The sequence below is a fragment of the Corvus hawaiiensis genome, chromosome 1, assembly GCF_020740725.1.
Source record: "Corvus hawaiiensis isolate bCorHaw1 chromosome 1, bCorHaw1.pri.cur, whole genome shotgun sequence".
Classification (NCBI taxonomy): Eukaryota; Metazoa; Chordata; class Aves; order Passeriformes; family Corvidae; genus Corvus; species Corvus hawaiiensis.
The window spans coordinates 51,648,160-51,667,564 of record NC_063213.1 but is presented as its reverse complement, the minus strand read 5'-3'; the positions used below and the strand labels follow the sequence as shown (position 1 = coordinate 51,667,564).

The 19,405-nt window shown below is 35.2% G+C and overlaps 1 protein-coding gene across 8 annotated transcripts in view; it reads right to left on the bottom strand.

Moving 5' to 3' along the window:
• The window catches only part of DGKB (diacylglycerol kinase beta), a 382,874-nt gene that overhangs the window by 118,380 nt on the left and 245,089 nt on the right, over positions 1 to 19,405 (bottom strand). The gene's annotated exons all lie outside the window — the stretch shown is intronic.

Genomic DNA, 19,405 nt, shown 5'->3' with positions numbered 1-19,405 from the left:
TCATTATCAAAGCTCACACTGCAGCTTCACTGGTTTCTTTAGGATTCCTACTCTATGTTTACAAGGAATTAGCTTTTTGTAGCCAAATCAGTAATAAATTCTGTTAATAATGTTATTAGGAAAGTAGGGCAACCCAAATGACAGATTCTTCTGACGCCAAAATAGCACATATTCTAAATTGCCATTTAAAGTCCATGGGGTAAGATGGTCAATAAGAGTACTTAAAAAAAACACAAAAAACCACTCAAAACTCAAGTCACAAAGTACCATACTAAAAAGAAGAAAAAATAAAAGAAGAAAAAAAATTACCCCTCAAAGTAGGTCCTACAACAGAATATTCACTGTATTTATATGGCTCTTCTAGTACAGCTTAAAATTTTTGCTGAGAAATTAATGACATATTTAATTCATTATATTTTCATTATATTTTCAAATTAATTTATGACTCTATGCAAGGCATAAAGGAACAGACTGACACCCATATATAAAGCAGACTCATGGCATCACTACTGCACAGTGGGCAAATCTAAAGAAATGTTCTTGCCCCTGTGACTGCCTGGGAGCCACTAAGAAGAGTCTTTGCCTGCTTCAGCATCATTTGAAGATGAACTGCTGTGGGGTTAACTGCAGTAAATACGTACTTTCAACCCCTCTCTAAGAAACATTTACTCAGCATCTCAGACTGGGGATTGTGAAGGATGAAGTTGAGCCAGTGCATCAGCTTTTTGCTGAGTGCTGTCTCACATAATTATTTTGGGGAGTGTGAGTGAAGAGAAAGATCTGGTATTATGTTTTTCTTCTCCAGACATGTAGTTTACACCATTTCTGGAACTGCTGTCTGTTTATCTCTTACTTCCATGAAAACCAAGGGAGCACTCACTTTTACAATGGCATAAAACTGAAACTATGTATAACCTGAATTAAAAACTGCACTAAGCAAAACTTGTCAAGTTTCCTATTAAGAAATATTTTTTTATTTACCAAATGTGATTGCACATGCAAGCTTTACTTAACTAGTTTATTATTTTGATTGCATACCTCCAAAATATGTTTTCAACTAACGTAATTTTGTTAATTTGCATCTTGAAAGGGCACCTTTGCAAAAGTGAGCATTTTATCAAGGTTATTTCTGCTGAATCAAATGAAATTCACACACAGAGTTGTAATAATTACCTTCAATATTTAGAATTGACTAGGGAAAGAAAAGAAATAAAATGTTCAAATCTTCTTACCATAATACAATTTTAAAAATTGAATATATAATGGATTTTCATTGAAATAAATATAAAAATAAATTATTTCTGGCTGTCAGGGGATTCCTGAAAACAAGACCTGAACAAATAAGATGTGATAGAGACAGAACCCTTTCCCTTATTCTATGGGTAGCAACAGATAAAGTGTCCTAGTCAACAGTTGATCAAGCGGTGGCTGTTCAACAGAAAGTTTAACAATGTATTGCATAGCCCTTGCCTTGAGTTTACTCACAGGTGATTTTGTACCCTTTTACTTAAATCAGTGGCCAAATCTATATTTGTTGCATTTTTTTCTAAGAGAGTTTTATTTGCAAGTGAGTACACAAAGGCTTCCTTTGTTTCAGTGGAAATGCGCTTAATGCAATTTTTTTTTTTTTCTTCTTTCAAATTAGGACATACTACATCAAGGTAAACTGATTTTTCATCAGCAAAATTCAAATTTTAGATCATATAACTTTAAAATACTAGAAAATAGAATAAAGAGTTCATTCAAGTGGCTTTTTAACCCACGCAACTCTAAAGGATTTCTGATTAGTGACTGCAGCCAGCTAACCCAGTATCCACAATCTTGTTCCCCCTGAGCTTCATGCACTCATGAAAAGAGCAAACATCACATAGTGTGTATGATCCCTTCTCAGGTCTTGCTCATACATATGCCTCTGTGTAAGAGAACCACAGCACTTACATTCCTTTTTGGGTCTCTAGACTCTACAGAACTGAGGTAGGAGAAGAATGTCGTATAGGGGGTAATACTGTTATATCACCTCATTTGTTGGCTTCTGCAAATGAGAGAGGAGGCTTGCTTAAACTAGAAATAATATTGTAGGCACTCATCCAATAATATGCAGATTAAATAATCTGTTATACACAAAACTGGAATGAAATATCCAGATTAACAGCATTGAAAGATCCCTTTGGATATATTCACAGGTGGCTAGTTTAATTATGTGGAATCTCATATATTAATTACATTATTCCAAGCCTGATGAACTGTGTCCCAGTAATGCTAATATAGTTAATATTACAAAAAATGGGGATGTAACAGCCTGCCTTGTTATCACTGTGTATGTTGTCACAGCTTCACAGTGAACTGTGACTGAGATGTATTAGTAGGTCAAAAGGGCAAAGCTTTTCAATTTTTAAAACTTCTAGAAAATGGTTGACATTCAAAGAAAAGCTTACTCTTAGCAGGGAACCAAAGGAAGGGGTATTATTTTTTATATATATTCTTAAAGAGGGGTAAAAGGAAACAAAAAAATGCAGACACTGTTATTAAAAGGCTCTACATCATGCCAGGCTTCTTCTACATGTTTATTGTGTACAATTTACTGCTTAAATCCCCTATAAAGCTCACACAATGATTTGGATAGAACCAGAAAGAAAACTGCTGTCTTTTTCTTCCTGGAGTGGCAGAGGTTGGGCCAGAGGTGAGATTTCAATGAATTACACTCATAAGTGCCTATCAATTATTGATAACAGTATAGTTAGATGCATGATTTTATCTCAAATTAGAGCCATGCAATTGGGTATTCACAGGAGCCCTCTTCAGCAGCTTTATGCAAGTGATGGCAGCTGAATGAGGTTGGACCTGACTACCTCTTCTTTAAAGAAACAGATAATTAAGGATCTCCCAATCATCTGTCCTCTCCTTTTGTTCCCCTTCCTTTTCAAAAGGTTAACACTTGAATGCTTTAAAAATCTGAGTAATAAGAAAAAGAGTGTGATGACCTGCTAAACTTTCTAACCTTTATTACTCTCGAAGACATTTTTAACATTTAATGTTCCACAATAACTTTGCTAATGTTCAATATTTTTCCATTTAGGAGAGCCCAATCTACTTGCCCCCTGTGGCAAGATGAAGACTTGGGTTAGTAATGTAATCAATAAACACTGCAATAATTAGTAAGATTAGTAAGTTTCTTGCAAAGGGGCTAAGGGAGAAAGCTCACTACATATTTCTACTTCAAAAAATTTTTTCTCAATTACATCACATTTTCTGCTCTTGTATATGTTTCTAGCATACATAAAAAGGATGACGTGTCCTTTGACAGTCAATGCGCCTTGGGCTGAATTCCAGAGGGCATCAATTTGGTCCTAGAGTCCCTGGAAAACCTTTGTATATCTGTTTCACTAGCCTTGAAGACTTCATCTGAGCTCTTATGTATTAATGGACTGTGAGAGAGCAACTATAAACACGCATAGAGCTAACGATGTAAATATAACTGAAATTTAAATTCTCTTCCTTAATTTTGCAAAACTTTCTAGCGTGTTAAAGCACAAACTATTATTTTAAAGACAAAGCCAGGCCTCTTAAGACAACACTAAAACTAGAGATAAGGCAGGACATCAGGGACCTGTAAGCATTTCCTCTTTTAATTTGGAGTTGAAGCTGGATCTCTATAAACCATCTACTTTCAACATGGCAATATTTCCTATGTAAGGAAGGCCAGTACACAGAGTTGTAACAGGATTTCTACACTTACTTGCACCTATAGGTCCTCCTTTTACACTGTGAAAAATTTGCCATATATAGAAAGGCTTTCAGCCTGCAAGTTGATGAGAGACCATCATGCCTCTGCAATAGTATCTCAGTTGTGGTATTTTATGGGTGGCCTTGTGTTGAGAATCCATTGGACAGGATTGGACATGATAATCCTGCTGTCTCTATGCTGTTTGCTTTTTACCTATAAAAGTCAAAAGTCCCAAGAGAAAAGCTTGCCACGCACCTCATCAAACCCTGGATTCTGGAAACCAAGGATGAAAACATATCCTCAGAACACTCCACTTGCATCACCCTTGCCCACAATGTAAAACAAAGGACTTGTACCTAATGACTGCTACCTTGAAGACTTGTGTAGTTCTGAGAAATTTTGAAAAATTACATTTTTTTCTGGATGCACTATGAGCATGTCTTGTTCAACCAAAAATATCTAGAGTTGTTATGTAAAATGTCATTCAAAGTAGCTATTTACCATCATGATTGTTGTGAATCATCTAATTAGGAAGGGAGAAGTATTGTCGATTGTTTCTAAATTGTTGGCCTATAGGCTTACAGAGCCATTATTGATAAATTTCTGGGTAAGAGCGCTGGTTAATCTTTGTCGTATGATTTCCTTTACACAATAAGAAAGATTTGTTAACATCCAACGATGATAAAAAAAAAACTTAACAATATTAAAAATATATTTTATAAATACCTTCATGACTGAGTGTATAATATTAATCTACTGCTGTTAAATCAGTCAGTATTGCATCCCATTTTGTAAATGACTGAGTATTTGTCCTTTTCTGCAGGTATATTTAGCACACTACAAAAAATATTCTTTTACATCTTTCATAATGGTAATAAAACGAACGTGATTACTTTTTACTTGTCCATAAAACATGTCCCCACAACAACCTGAAGCTGATTAGGCCAGTATATCAAATATACATATGGAACTGTGCACGCAAAGTAAGGCTTACTGGAATGTATGTACAAATTAGATGATTGCAATATTTAATAACTCAGAGAATCCTTGTTAATGTAACACTTTTTTCCTGCATTCAGTTATTTGAAACTGAAGTGATTTCTAGCCAGAACATGCTGGGTTTTTAGTGTTTAAATCAGCCTTCCTTTATCAACACACTGATCATAACTGCTGTAATGGAACATCTCAGACCTTGAAAGTTTGAACACACTGATAGAATACTAAGAAAACAGTTTTTATTCTTTAGCGTAAGATTAATTTCAAGGCTGATGCAAACAAAAACAAAATATCAGACAATATACTTTCCCCTCTTCCCTAGAATAAAACTTCATTGAGCTATAGAAAAAAAAAATCTCAATCTTATTAAAAGTGATAAAATTGGAACATTTAAAGACACTTTAAATGATCTCAGGCTGTACACTTTCCTCCTTGGGTTAGGCCAGGAAGTTAGTTTTAAGAAGAACTGAATACTACACAGATCCTAAGCAAAGGAAATTGGCTTCAATGTTTTAAAATGTAAGGTCAGTGGATATTGCACTGATTCAATGTGATAGACACAAGACCTGATTGTTTAGATGTGAACCACTCATTTTACATTCATTGCTATTTCTCCACTGTCTTTATTGGAGTCTAGAGTCACCAAAAAAATCACTCTGTGTGCACTCTACCTCAATAGTAACTGCATTTAGTTTTGCTTAAAATAGAGAATTAATCACTGCCAGTATATATATTTTTTTTCTCTGACAGTGCTTAAAGTTTGCAGTGAAATTAGAAAATGATTGTTAATTTACACATACAAGATAATTTTATGTGACTTAAGAAAGATTAAATGGAACAATCAGGAGTGACAGTGGAAGAAATTAAATCAGGATATGAATGAGAGCTGTTTTATACTGTAGGTGTTCCTGCAAAACCTAATGCTAATACTTAAACTCACCAGTTAATCACTTCCCATACTCTTTTTCAAATATTAACCTTTTAAAAAGTTGAATTAGCTTAAGAATAACTTGATATATTATTAGGACTCATTTAAAAAGTCCATACTGAAAAAGAATGGTTCTCTTTTTAAACAGTTTTTAATTATTATGAGGCTTATATGAAGAGGAAAATATATTTTAACAAGCATCCACACAAGTGGTCTGATTATGTTATTCTAATCTGCAAACCTAATTATCACCTTCTTATGGAGTACAAGGAACAGCTTTAGAAGAAAATTAATGTATCCTATCAGTGGGACAGTTTGTCACTTTATTAAATAATCATCTTCTTTGCAAATAAAATTGTTAGAGGCTTCATTGTATTAAGGAAAAAATAAAACCCCTCACACCATTACATATTAAAATTAACTTCCCACCGTTTCTTTAATGGTCTATTAAGCCTTCACTGTGGTGGATTATGAAGTACAAATGAGGATATCAACTGTTTCTAAAACGGTAAGAAACAAGTATGTTCTATGTGCATTTTTTATTAAGGTGAGGTATAACTTAGCAAACATTTAAACTATTTTCACTAGTTTCCAATGTAGAAAGTGTATGTTAAACCCAAAGTAGATAAGGTAATTTATTTTTTCTCTTTTTGATCTCAATCATGAGCCGTGGGACAAAACTAACATCTCTCTATGTGTAGCTCTTCTTATGTAAAACTGACAATTAATATTCTATATTGCAACCTAGAAGACAAAACCAAGCCAAACATAATCTGAAGTGCTGTCAAGGATGCCCCTGGAACAAGTCTTTAGGCTGACCTATGCCACAAAAAGTAGAAATCTTGACAGAAATACTTAATACATAATTATTTAAAATATCATTCTACCTAAGACTGAAATTTGACCTCCATATTTTCAAAGACTTTTTGTAAAGGAAATGCAGAATGTCACAGCTTGTAAATACATACAGGAATCCATCTTTTAAACCAATACAGGGTCGTGTTATCTGCCCTGTAATGAAGAAATCCTATTGGGCTCACCAGTAACTAAAGACTTTCTTTCACTGGTCACTGCGGTAAAAAAATATGGTGCAAGTTGTTACCTTTGGGTTTTTTCCCCTCTCAGGATACATGTTATGACTTCCATGTAGAGGTAACCTGGATTATTTTTAGCTATCTTTGATTAGGCTGTATTATGCAATGAAATAAAAAAAAAAAACCCCTACACATAATGAAGCCAATTTTAATAGAATTTTCATCTAGAAAGAGTTGTTAGCTAACAGATGGAATATCAGCTTAAAGCTACATATAAAAGCATGCTTAGCTACCCTTTATTAACTATCTCTGGTGAGTCATCACCTGGGATTTAGGAAACACAGTTTGTGTATACCGTATTTGCATTAAAGGCATAAGTTAATATCCAAATCTCAGGCAACTGCTCTTACCTTTGCAATTCTAGCCACAGTTTTCATTGTTACCTGCTGAAGTTGTCATCCTGGTAGCAGGACAGCATAACCATCATCCAAGCCCCTTGGATGAGCCTATACTGTTCAGGTGCTCTGTTTCTTTTAAATGAACATTCACCACTTAACAAACAAAGAAACAAAACCCGAAGCTGTCTGTCACAAGACAACTTGTACTTTACTTAAGCAGCACAGAGGGAGAAGGTGAGTCTTAATCAGGGGTTTGCAGCTGGGACTGTCTCATTTCAAGCAAGCACTTCAGCTCTCAGTGTAGCAGCAACTGCAAGAGAGGCAAAGTTCCCTTTCTGTCATGAGGGCAGGTTCTGATTTTTTCACATCAGGGAAACTATTTCCTGCTCAGCACTATCTCTGAGGAAGCTTTACTAACTACATATTTTTTCCTTCATCCAGAAAGCAGGATACTTTGCTCTCATGGGCAATATAGAATTTCATAAGGTTAAGATCTATAAAGATACTGATTTTCCTTAAGTATTATCTGATACCGTTAAGAGTTCACCTCCTGTGGCTTGTGGGTAAGATATATCCAGCCATAAAAATTGTTCAATATTCTGTGATATTATACATGGACATTACCAATAGTCTGTAAAATAAGACAGTCTGAAATATTGGACGTTACTTAATTTTAATGTACAAGACAGTACCTGAGTTAATGAAACAAGCCATGAAGTCATTGTTTTATAGTAAACTCCATCTCTGCATTTTTTGACTTACAACTGTAAAGAACAAAAGCATGTCTTGTGACAAAAGGTGAAAAATATAAAAGCTCAGACAGATCAGGACTTCAGTGATACACTGTCTGACATTGCCAGGCAACAGGTCTGTGCTTATTCCCAAATCTAAATTCTTGGACAACAAAATAAGATAATATTCACAGTTAGGTATGTCAGAGTGATTTCAAAAAAAAACCCCATAAAAGTAATTAATTCTAGAAAAAATAGACAGCAGTTACTTAGTCTGCAAGTGGCATTGATACTTTGCTTCATGCTTCTTTACAGACTTTCATGAGGAAAATCACTTCTCTAAATCTTAATGTCACTTTTCCATTTTTTTAGCATGCATTGGGCTTTTATTTCCATATGCTTTCAAAAGGGATTGCACCTCCAGAAGCTCTCACAGATTTCTCACTGTGCATCAAAATCTTGGCACAGAAACTGAATATATCCTTTTCCAAGCTACAGGTTTTAGTGTGCTACCAGTTCACTGCATTAAATGGCCATACTTATGGTTTTATTACTTAACTTTACATTGTCAAAGAGTATTCAGGTAGAAGTGTACAGCACATGCAGCTTTACACCACGTTATTTCATAGAGAATAAAAGAAGAAGATAGACAATATACAATACAGGACTCAGACAAAATTAATAAATAGACAAAACAAAGCAACACTTAGGACTTCAAGTGTCAGACATGGCTGAAAAGTACTTTCCTCTTTCTCTGCCAGCTTCTCCCTTTCCCTTTTTATTAAAATACTAAACCATGAGCATTAAGAAGCTCTTAATTTAGCTTTATAATAAAAATTGAAATCCTTCTTAACCAAGAGTACAGTATTGTTGAAATCTGTATCCTTGATTATTTTATAAGGTGAAAGAACAAAGTTAAGTCAAGAAAGGTAAGGAAAAAAGGAGTCAAGTCAGAAAGAGAAGCAAGAGAAGTCCTAAGATGCCAGAGGAAGGAAAAGATGAGTGTGCCTTATAGCAAGAATAAATTTGTAAATTAAAATTTAATCTCAAAGACTTCCTTCACTTGAGACAGCTAAAATACATTTTGTAAGGACTAAGAAGCTGGTATAATATAGGAGACTAGGGAACACTGGCTTGTGATTCAGTGTACTCAACCAGTGCACACATTTTATCCAATACTTCTGCCACATCTCCATTTTGTAATGGAACATGCTTCCAGGATGGCAGAGCTGGTGCCAACTCAGATGGCCCTCAAAGTACAAGCAAAACAGCCATAGTGGTATTGCCTTGTCCTTTAGTACTTTAAATCTACCCTAAACCTCAGAAGAACACGTGGTCTTGTGCTTCATGCAGACCTTGCAGTGCCATCCAGCTCAGAAGTAGTTCATTACACATGTCAGCTGTGACTGTCCATGAATCATTTTGAGAAACTGTCAGAATCAGTGAAGGTTCAGGGTAGCCCTGATGGGCATCTTGCTTCTGTACCTCTAAGCAGTTCTGTCTTTGGCAGTGTTTGCTGTGTCTAATCTGTCTCTCTGACAGGGACTGCTCTGCACCATGCCTATATTCCCCCATTCTAAATTTTAGTGTCATTGGGCATTGTAGGTTGTTACGGAAACCACTCAGTCTGACCATTCATGAGACTCTCTGGCAGTCGCATTTCCAACACCAGATATTGCCACTGCTGGGACCAAAGTCCCTTCAGAGACAGCAGCTCCAGTGAGCTGACAGGTGCCTGCTTTACTCCACACCCCACTCACACGTGGTTAGACCAGGCTTCCCCACCAGTTCAGCTCTAGGTTTCCCACAGCAGAGTCTCAGATGTCTCATTCTATAATGCAATTTATTCATACTGCAGTAACAGAGAGGCAAGTCAAGCTGGTTCCTCTGAGGAGGGACCCCCAACAAAGGACCCCTGGGCTTTTATAACCTCCCAGTCCAAACATATGCAAATCTCTTCCTCCTGAATATTTGTCTCCTGCTGTGACTCCCAATCTTTGTTCACCTGGCTAGCACCACAGGTCTTCATGCCCTTTGTCATAAAAAGGGTTGGCAGTTCATGGCTTATTGTCTCCTGCTGCTGCTATCCTATTCTAGATTTAACAAAAGCAGCTAGGAATCTCTCGTTCTGGCATGCAGATACTCGCACACGGCACATAAACCATCGCCTTTGCAGCAGAAGCATCCAGGTTTCATGATACTTATTTTGCTCGTGTGGCTAAAGTAGTGGATAAATATTGTTAATAATTTAAGCAATATAGTAAAAACTTAGTATTTCACCAGACTTTAAATAATACAAAACTGCCTCTTCACCTGGCAACCTCATGACAGAGTCAAATTCCCACCTGTTTACTTGTTTTCTGTGTTTCTGCTGTAGTTGTGAACGATGACATTTGAATTTGCATTGTAGTCCTGCTCCTATTTTGTTGTTTAGTGACTAAAACACTTTCCAAGTAAAAGAGTGTATCTGATTATTTCTTGTCAGAAGGGCAACTTGAACCCCAAACTCCCTCTTCCTGGCTGACTGCCCTCAATATGATGCCGGTGTAAAAACAGCCCCATGGCTGCAGTGTCCTGGCTGCTGTGCAGCTTTCCTTCTGCAAGGTTTCTTTGGATAAGCCATACTTAGTTAGGTCAATCGACTCAGGTTTAATTAGAAAAGCCCACAACAATTTGTCAATTAAATGTATGTTCCCAAATCACTTTCACTGCAGATTTACACTACAATTCTCTATGAAATCAAAGCAGCTAAACATATTGAAGATTTCATTCAGTGTGAATAGTCAGCTGCCTCGTATCAGCAAGAAGAACATATTTCTTTGATTAACACTTTTTTCTTTCTTTGAACATCAACAAAATCTTGATAAAAACCCTAGATTGACAACTTAACACAGCCTTCAAGGCTTTACTATCAAACTCCAAATCACTTAAGAAGCTTCTGCTATTTCTGCTGTTACTATAGTTATTAATATATCACCACAACTAAAAGAAAAAATCCAAGAAGTATTTTAGCTCATAAAAAAAAAATCAATGCTGCCCTTGTTTTTTATATATTGTGGGCACAGATACACTAACCACAGAGAAAGTTCTCCAGTTGGCCATTATACTCCCAAATCACAAGTTACTGTTCCAAAGAGCATTCGATGCCTTTAGACATCTTCATAATTGGCTCAGAAATAGCATGCTGCAAGAAAGGTTAACAGACCTTGCTGTCCCTCATATGGACAAATCTTTATTAAAAACAGTGTAACTGAAAGGTTCTCAAGAATCGGGAAACCATATTACTTGCTGTTGTTCCCTAAGTCTAATTTGAACAAAAAAAAAAAAAAAGGCAAAATAAACAACTTCTTCCTCTGACTATTAAATTAAAATCCTAGGTAGCTTTTAATACATCTACCTATGACATGTGGATTCAAGTGATACTCTGGTCCTGAATTTTAGCTCATCAGAAGAAAAAAAATAACCTAAGTTCAATATTATTTTTAAAATTAATATTAATTTATTAACCTAAGGAACAGTATTAATTCTTGCCATAACTAAGTTGACTTACAGGGATTGAAACTGGATAGAACTGAAAACTTTCCAAGCTTAATAAATTCCAAGCAACTACTAGATAACAGTTTTTATGTCCAATGATTTTCTCCTTTTCCTGTTGTGATCCATTTTATGCCATGGCTTTCAAACATTACAGAAACATCAAGCTCATTCTCCCAATTTCTGATCAGTAAGGAATTCAGAATTCTGTAACTCCTGATCTTTAAAACTCTGAGAATCAATACCAAAATTACACTGTTCTCCGCATGTTTCTTTGCCCATCTTGTATCCTGTCTTGGTAGTTTCCCCATAAAGTACTCCTGGATATTTTGAGCTGGAAGGAGCCAGGGGTATACTGACCCCTTAGCCAACAATCTGCCACATGCCTCGTTGATCTGAACCCTTTTACCCAAACCAGAGCTGAACATTAGAGAGCACTCGAGACAAATACATATACAGTGTGTATTTCCTGAAGGGCAAAGAGAAGGCTAATTGAACATGAACTACTTTTATTTGAGCAATCTGGCAATTTTTTTTTAATTCCCACAATTTCTCTGTGTGACAAAAGGAAAACGTGAGAGCAGGATCCTAATGCCCTACACAATGGTGAGAGAAAATGACTATCCATTAATCTTCTACTTCATAAGCAGATGTAGATCAATAGTTGCCAATCATTCAGCAATAGAATTGTAAGAGAAGCCAGAGAGGAATTCCTTCAGTGCCATGACAGCACACAGAAATATCCTAAAATGAGTAAGCCTGTCTTAGGAATGGCAAGAATGTAAGAAATTATATGACTTAGTCTCAAAGGCATAAATGACCAAAATAGTATTCCCAAAACACATCAGAACTTCTGTTAGGCAGACTATGAAGTATCATGAGGGAAAGATGGACAATATAACTCTAAACAAATTTTCTATCTTAGATAAACATGGCTTCAAGAGCAGTAGTGTCACATATCAGAATAAGCAACAGCCATTCCCTTTAAATCACCAAGTCAGCCAATACATTTTTCTGGTGATGTTTTTTGTTTTGTGCTTTTCTCTAAAAATGTATTTAAAATTTGTTTCACAAACACACACACACACACACACACACACAAAGACACTGAAAAAAATAATATTTTGGCTATCATTACATAACAGAAAATAAAAAAATACATATAAAGAAAAACCAAATATGAAAGAATGAAAATATAAATTTGGTTATATCAATGCTAAAGACATTTTCAATACTAAGACAAATACTTCTCAATTTTGATTATATACTTGTGTCCTTATCAGGTGAAATAAAAAGAAGCAGTAGTCTGTATTATTTTACAAGTAAAACCAAACTCCAAAATTATTCTGGAGGCAACGTTAGGACAATGCAGTTATAACAAAGGTACTGTTGTGCAGCTGCATCTATCACTCAATTTTCATAAAAATGCACTATGTGAATTGCTCTGTGATATTAAAAACAAATATTTTCAAAATATTTTCTTTGGAAAAATAAATCCTATGTTAATAAAATGAAGATATAAATTGGAAGAGAATAAGAATTTTAACTGAGAGAGATCTGATTGATTGATCTTATTTTCTAAGATACACAAATTATTCTTTACTTCATACTACAAGTTTGGAAATACCTCTAGCTTTGCACATTTCTTAGAAAGGGCTATGCAATCTATTGCAATAAAAATAAGGAACTTGGAATCGGATCAGAAAACAGTCAAAATACTTACATGAAAACACACAGACATGAGCCAGGCAAACTACTTTCAAATGGGATAATGAGGCAAATGGAAAATGTTATCTGAAATTATGGAGATGTTGACACAGGTTCTTCATTTGATATATTAAGTACTTAAAATCGCTTCAGTTATATAATTAACAAGATAAGAATTTTGTCTACTTAATCAGGAACTGACATATTGGCTGAAAGCATTACTTTTCAGGTAATCTATTAAAAGTGAATTCTGAACAGTAGTACTAAGGGTTAGGAGGACTGGCTAAATTCTTCAAAATTTTCTTCCCAATTACATAAGTTTGTCTAATATGATGCAAACCAATTCGCAATTTCAGAGTGTAGAGTTGGAATCTGGAGTATATTAATCACAAAATTCAGGATCGGAAGCAAACCTAAGACCCAATTTCTTGTGAGTTAAAGGAGAAGGCAAGTAAAAGCACATGCTGTATATTGTGTCAGTCTTTGCTGTACTAAAGGAGTATTTGGGTTCTCCTCATTATCTATGTGCACTGTAGTAAGGGTTTAATTACCGGAATTAAAGGATTAAAAAAAAAGCCCCATAAAGCACCCACAGTTCAGAGAAAAGGTTTTCATTGTTCTGATTAAATTTTAATTTCTTTGTACTAAAGAGTATTGCGTTTATGTTTATTAAATAGGAAGCGTAAAAATTATCCCTTAACAATTAATTTTGTTGCTTTTAATGGATCGGATATTGTCAATCATATTATATATAGGTGCATTGTGGCCACTTAGCAATATGGACTGGATTTTGAAAGAAGGTTTTGTTGGGTTTGTGACATATATTAGAAAGGGCTGCTGCTTAACTGTTTATAAACCCCAGCATCTGTTGTAAACATGAATTATAGCCACATCAAACTTACATAAAGATTTGCCATTTGCTTCTGAGATTTGAAAATTAATTCATTCAAAATGAAGCTTGAAGCTGCAAATCCACGTTAGTGTTCATTAGTTCTGATTATAATCCCTCTCTCAAAAAAAAAAGCAGAATTTGATAAAACCCAATTTTATTACAAAGTGCTCTATTTAGTGTGTTCATGAAAATACAAAGAAAATAACCTTATTGATTTGTATAGAAATGCTTGACCACACTTCATCAACACGGAACAAATAGCAAGCTGTAGTTTAGCAGTTTTGTTACAGTGTTTTTCATATCTACTATAGACTCCTCTCACATCTGAATTTACTACAAATTAAAGAAGTAAGAAAACTTTTTCTGTCATTGTGTTATTCACTGTTATTTCAAATGGTGGGACTATACTGTGGAAGAGACCAAGATTTAATTCCTATGGAGTTACATTTGCCTTTAACGCATTGTAATAAAAGGCAGTAGTTTTAATTAATTAAGGAATGTGTAAAACATTCACTAGGCACTTCAATACATAGAAAAGGCTTAGTGACCTGCTCTGAGTAACAAAACATCATCTGCAATAAATTTCTTAACCAGCCTGACGCCAGTTGAAGAAAATTAGATTCTATTGACCTTGGGCTGTAGCATATGGATAGACATTTTGTAAATCAACAGTTTGTTACTTCCACAATGCATGCTGGGCCAATCCCTCTGTATGATTCTGCACCATAAACAGTTCTGTCTCCTGGAAATGCAATGATTTTAACCCTTTGACATTAACCCAAATACACTTTACTTGACAATTTCTAAAGAAACTATTTCTTTAAAAACTGGGTATCACTACATATCTTATAAACATATAACTTTCTTAAAAGAAAAAAAAGACAACATTCCCATATCTTGTCAATAGTACGAGTATATATGTTAGTCATTTGTCTTTAAAAGTGCAGAATGGTGATCCTCCCCAATGGAAGTGCCCAATGAATGAGTAGCCCTTACCACTCTAACAGTACAAAATCTGTTCCCAGTTTAGTCCTGCGTTAATGAACTCAATAGCTGCAGACCCCAAGAATACAAACATAAAGTCATCGCTCTGCTTATGGTCTGATACAGCACACTGCTTTCAGAGATGTATTTTGAAATCCCAGGGGATGCCCAGGACTTAAGGATTCCTGCTTAACATAAATTTTATACAGCACACTGCCTCTAGTCCTCATGAGTCTGAACCCAAGGTTCCCCAACCACACCAGCCTCCCAGACAGCTGCTATAGAATAATGTTTAGAAGAGTAAGAAGTCTCTCAAACAGAGGGCCTTAGCCCATTAACACTTTCTAGAAAACATGAAATCTTATATCAGAGAGAGGTGCAGATACTGCAGATGCAAACTACTGTGATTTTGCTCTCTAGACAGCAGATATAGGCTAAACCAGATTTGTGCTCCAAGTATCTTCCTTTGTCCCAACTCAAGCACACCTTATGTGCTTCGGGCATTATCTCTAAAGGTGGGCTACTACATGTTTGAAGTCTGACAAAAGAACACGCTAGTTGTTTTTTTATTTCTTTCTCTCTATAAACATTATAACCAAGAGCTAGGCAGAGTAGTAGTCTAACTACAAGACATCTCTTGCCTGTGGGAGAATATTTTGCACTCTATCACAAATATTTTCACCTTGCTTTGCTTCTTCTGATGACTACAGTTGCAGCAATGCTGCCTGAGTTCAGAGGTACTGTTCCCTGCAGCCTTATCCTTTTCTGAAAAGGAACCTGTGGGATCAGTGGGACAGGTAACAGATGTCTGCAATCTGGTCTCTCTGTGAGGCCAGTGTCTTCTTTTTAAGCATTTTCCTATCAGTCAAAACTAGGAAGAGAGGAGAAGTTGAAGGAGAAGCTGAAAGGCCTGCAATTAAAGTTAGGAATTTTGTGTTGATGCTTAGTATCTTCACTGAAAATGTGGGGTTGTGATTCAATCCAAGAGACTCCATCACCCATACTGAAAAACTGGAAGAATAATGAAAATATCAAAACAGTTTTTTTCTTTTCAAAATGAAACATTTTGACTGTTGGATTCGAAGAGGAAATAAGTCAAATTTAAAACAAAGGCAAGCACATATAAGAATAGACCATTTAATTCACCCCATCACAACTAATTTTGCTCTTAAACTGATTTTTTTAACTTTCAGTCACAAAATTTGAACTTATCTTCAACTCCAGTATTCAAGTGGAATAACTGTGTTCTGGCTTCTTTGCTGTCAGGCAGGACTAGACATCCCTTACAATACAGCTTTTGAATACAGTAACAGGGTATGCATAACAGGATTTTTTTCCTTTTTTTGGATGTTAGCCAAGATATGATGCTATAACACTGTATAGTGCAGTACTCAGGACACACAAAATAACTTGCTAATTTATCTGCCATTTCTCCTACCTTTTCTTACTGTGGCCCTTCCTTATTCTCCTGGAGAACACTTGAACAAGGTAAATCAGTAATTTCTATTACTTAAAAACTTTCTTAGAGATTAAATGCATAGATATCAGCACAAAATAAAAGCATAATTAAACAGTTGAGAGGGAGTCTCAAAAATATATGGTCAGGAATATGACATAAATCAAACTATTAGGAACTTTTTCTGCTTTAGGTTTTCTTCATAAAAGATGGAAATAGAGTGATGTTTGGAAACTTCAAAGACAACGTACTTAAGACTGTAAATGGAATTTATAAATTCTACTTTAGTTTACTGAGACTAAGAAATATCTTTTATGCTATAGGATGCCAAAGAGTCAAATTAGTATGCCTAATTGAACCGAATATGGTTTTAGAAAAGCTAACATCAACTTGAATTATTTTTTTGTTGAACATATTCTTTGTTTCCTTGTGTATATTCCAGTCACATAACTCATACATCTGTTATTCCCAGCATCGAGCCTATGATGTTTACACAGATCTCCCTGTAGGGCATTTTGGACTAACTGAATCATTATTTCAACAGAATGTCCTAGTTTAATGATACTTTCACTTGAAATACTGCCTTTTGCAAGTTTTATCCCCACTGGCACTAACTCAGCCCTTCCACGCTTACATCGGAAAATTTGACCCTACTCTTAAGCAGGAGATGCTGGGAAGGAAACTGATTTCCCAAACACAGGGTTGTGAGCACTTCAGACCTGTAGAGTGGGTAATGTGACAGCTGAGATTTTGGGGTTGACGAACACATTTAAATCTTAATGCAATATCAATCCTGGTTTCTGATAATGTGTGCTAATGATCAAAAGATATAATTAAAATGGCATATTAATATTCATTATTTTGACAGAGCTCAGGATGCTACTGCTGTGTTCTCACTTCCATTCTCTACTATTTAACCATCACCAGAATTCTTCTCTTCCAGACTTGGGATTAGGAACAAGGAATGCATTTTTTAAAATCACTGGTAGACATTTATGCTGAGCCTTATTTGGAAAACTATATGGGGCCATTCCATATCACAGAGTACAAGTATAACATTTTCAAGATACTAAGGCATGTATAAAGTATTTTTTAATTGAAAATTAAGCTTCTGAACACAGAAGACCCTTTTGACAAAGGAACGTGATTTTAATTTCTTAAGAAACTCAAATAACCAGGTGCTTCATTGCAAAGGAAACAATTGATAATGTGGATTTTTAGTGCATGAATATTTACACATACTTAAACTTAAATTCTCCAAAGACTTATATGTCCATCTATCTCCAGACAATTTAGAAACCTACACCTAAATTTATTTCTTTTTATTTTTAATAAGTCAGTAACACTAAGTGTTTATGTCCAAAATCTGTGAACACCGCGGAAATTCAAAATATGTCACAGTTCCCGAGAATTAGTGACCTAGTTCCAAAGAATGCCACAACATTGGCTAACAGTCATTAAAAAAAGCCATTCTAAGTCTTGCAATATTCTCTCACCTTCATTTTGAGAAGATAAACAAGTGCAAGAAGATTTTGCTTCCACACAAGTAGAATGTGTCAGGATGTGTTTTCCTATTAGTATGCTCTATTTACACATGAACCTTGGGATCAGAGTGGCAAGGAATGTCCTCAGGAATTTGAGGATCATTACCAGGATTTAATGTAAAAGATTCTCTAACTCCAAACTTAACTAACTTACTTCACTGAAGCAAATACCTGTGGATTCCAAAAGACCTGTGCACACAATACAAACTTAAAGTTTCTCTTCAGTAAGGAAAATTTTTGTATGTTCATTTTTCAGAGTAGAACCTCAGTGCAACGACCTGCTCTGAATGATAACTGTGAAAGTTAAAATGTTGGAAAATTAGGCAAGAGGAAACTAACATAAAAGCAAAAAAGAATTACTTTTTTTAAATCACAAGAGATATGCCCATATGACAGTGTAGGATTTTCAAATGAGTAATGTAGGGTTTTCAAAGGAGCAGGTGCTGTTAACTACAGAGCCCACTATGAATCAGACTTGAGTTGGACTTGCTGAGCCTAAATAATTTAGATTGCATAGAAAATTCTACATTCTGTTGAATTAACTTTTGGAGCTTAGCAGACAACTAAAGAAGGGGTTTCTTTTCATACATTCCAGGAAAACGCTGCTGCAACATATTATGGACTTATTTCTACACGCAAATAAGTGGTAGCGAACAGATTTGTGAACTAACATCATCTGGAAAATTCTATTGAACAGAAATAGAAATCCACATTTTTTTCTCACTACACAAAAGAAAACACATTTTAAAATACCAGTTTCTATTATACTTTGCTCGAATCTTTATACTGTTTTTTAGAAAAGCATAACCTTTCTGAATAATTTTTAAATACCTAGAGAATCATTGCTCTTTTTCAAGTTCTTTCAATATCACAGTACCAAAGTACATAGATAGGGACTGCGACTATATATTTTTGCAATTAATTTCCTAAAGATAATGTTAGAAATATCAGGTTCCTTAAAATATAGATGAATTTCAAGGTGAGTCTGCTAGCAGATGTTATTAATGGCATATGATTTATTGTGACATGAAATCTGATCTGAAACTCATGTTATTAGCCGAGCTTTTTACAAATTATAATTGCCAACTGCTGAAAATATGCAGAAAGACCACTGATAAACTAGCTTCATCTTCAGGGCCTAGAATATCATCGTTTGCTAAAAGTCCAATATCTCTAGACCTGCTGGTAGGGTACAGTACCTAGGGATCCATAGATCAGGCTTGAGTTCAGATCTTATCCTACTATAATTCTTTCAGAATGAGAAGCATCAGAGCTAGGAAAAGGAGGTCACAGAAAACAAATACATATTGTGTGACTTAAAAAGAAATATAAACTTGGGTTCAGAGTATGCCATTGTATAGATGCTAAACAGATTGAGTGTTTCAGAAAAAAAAGCCCCCATTCTGACTATGAGCTATAAAATATATACTTTTAATGTAAAAACAGTAAGCAAGATAATGTTCAAACATATTTGAGC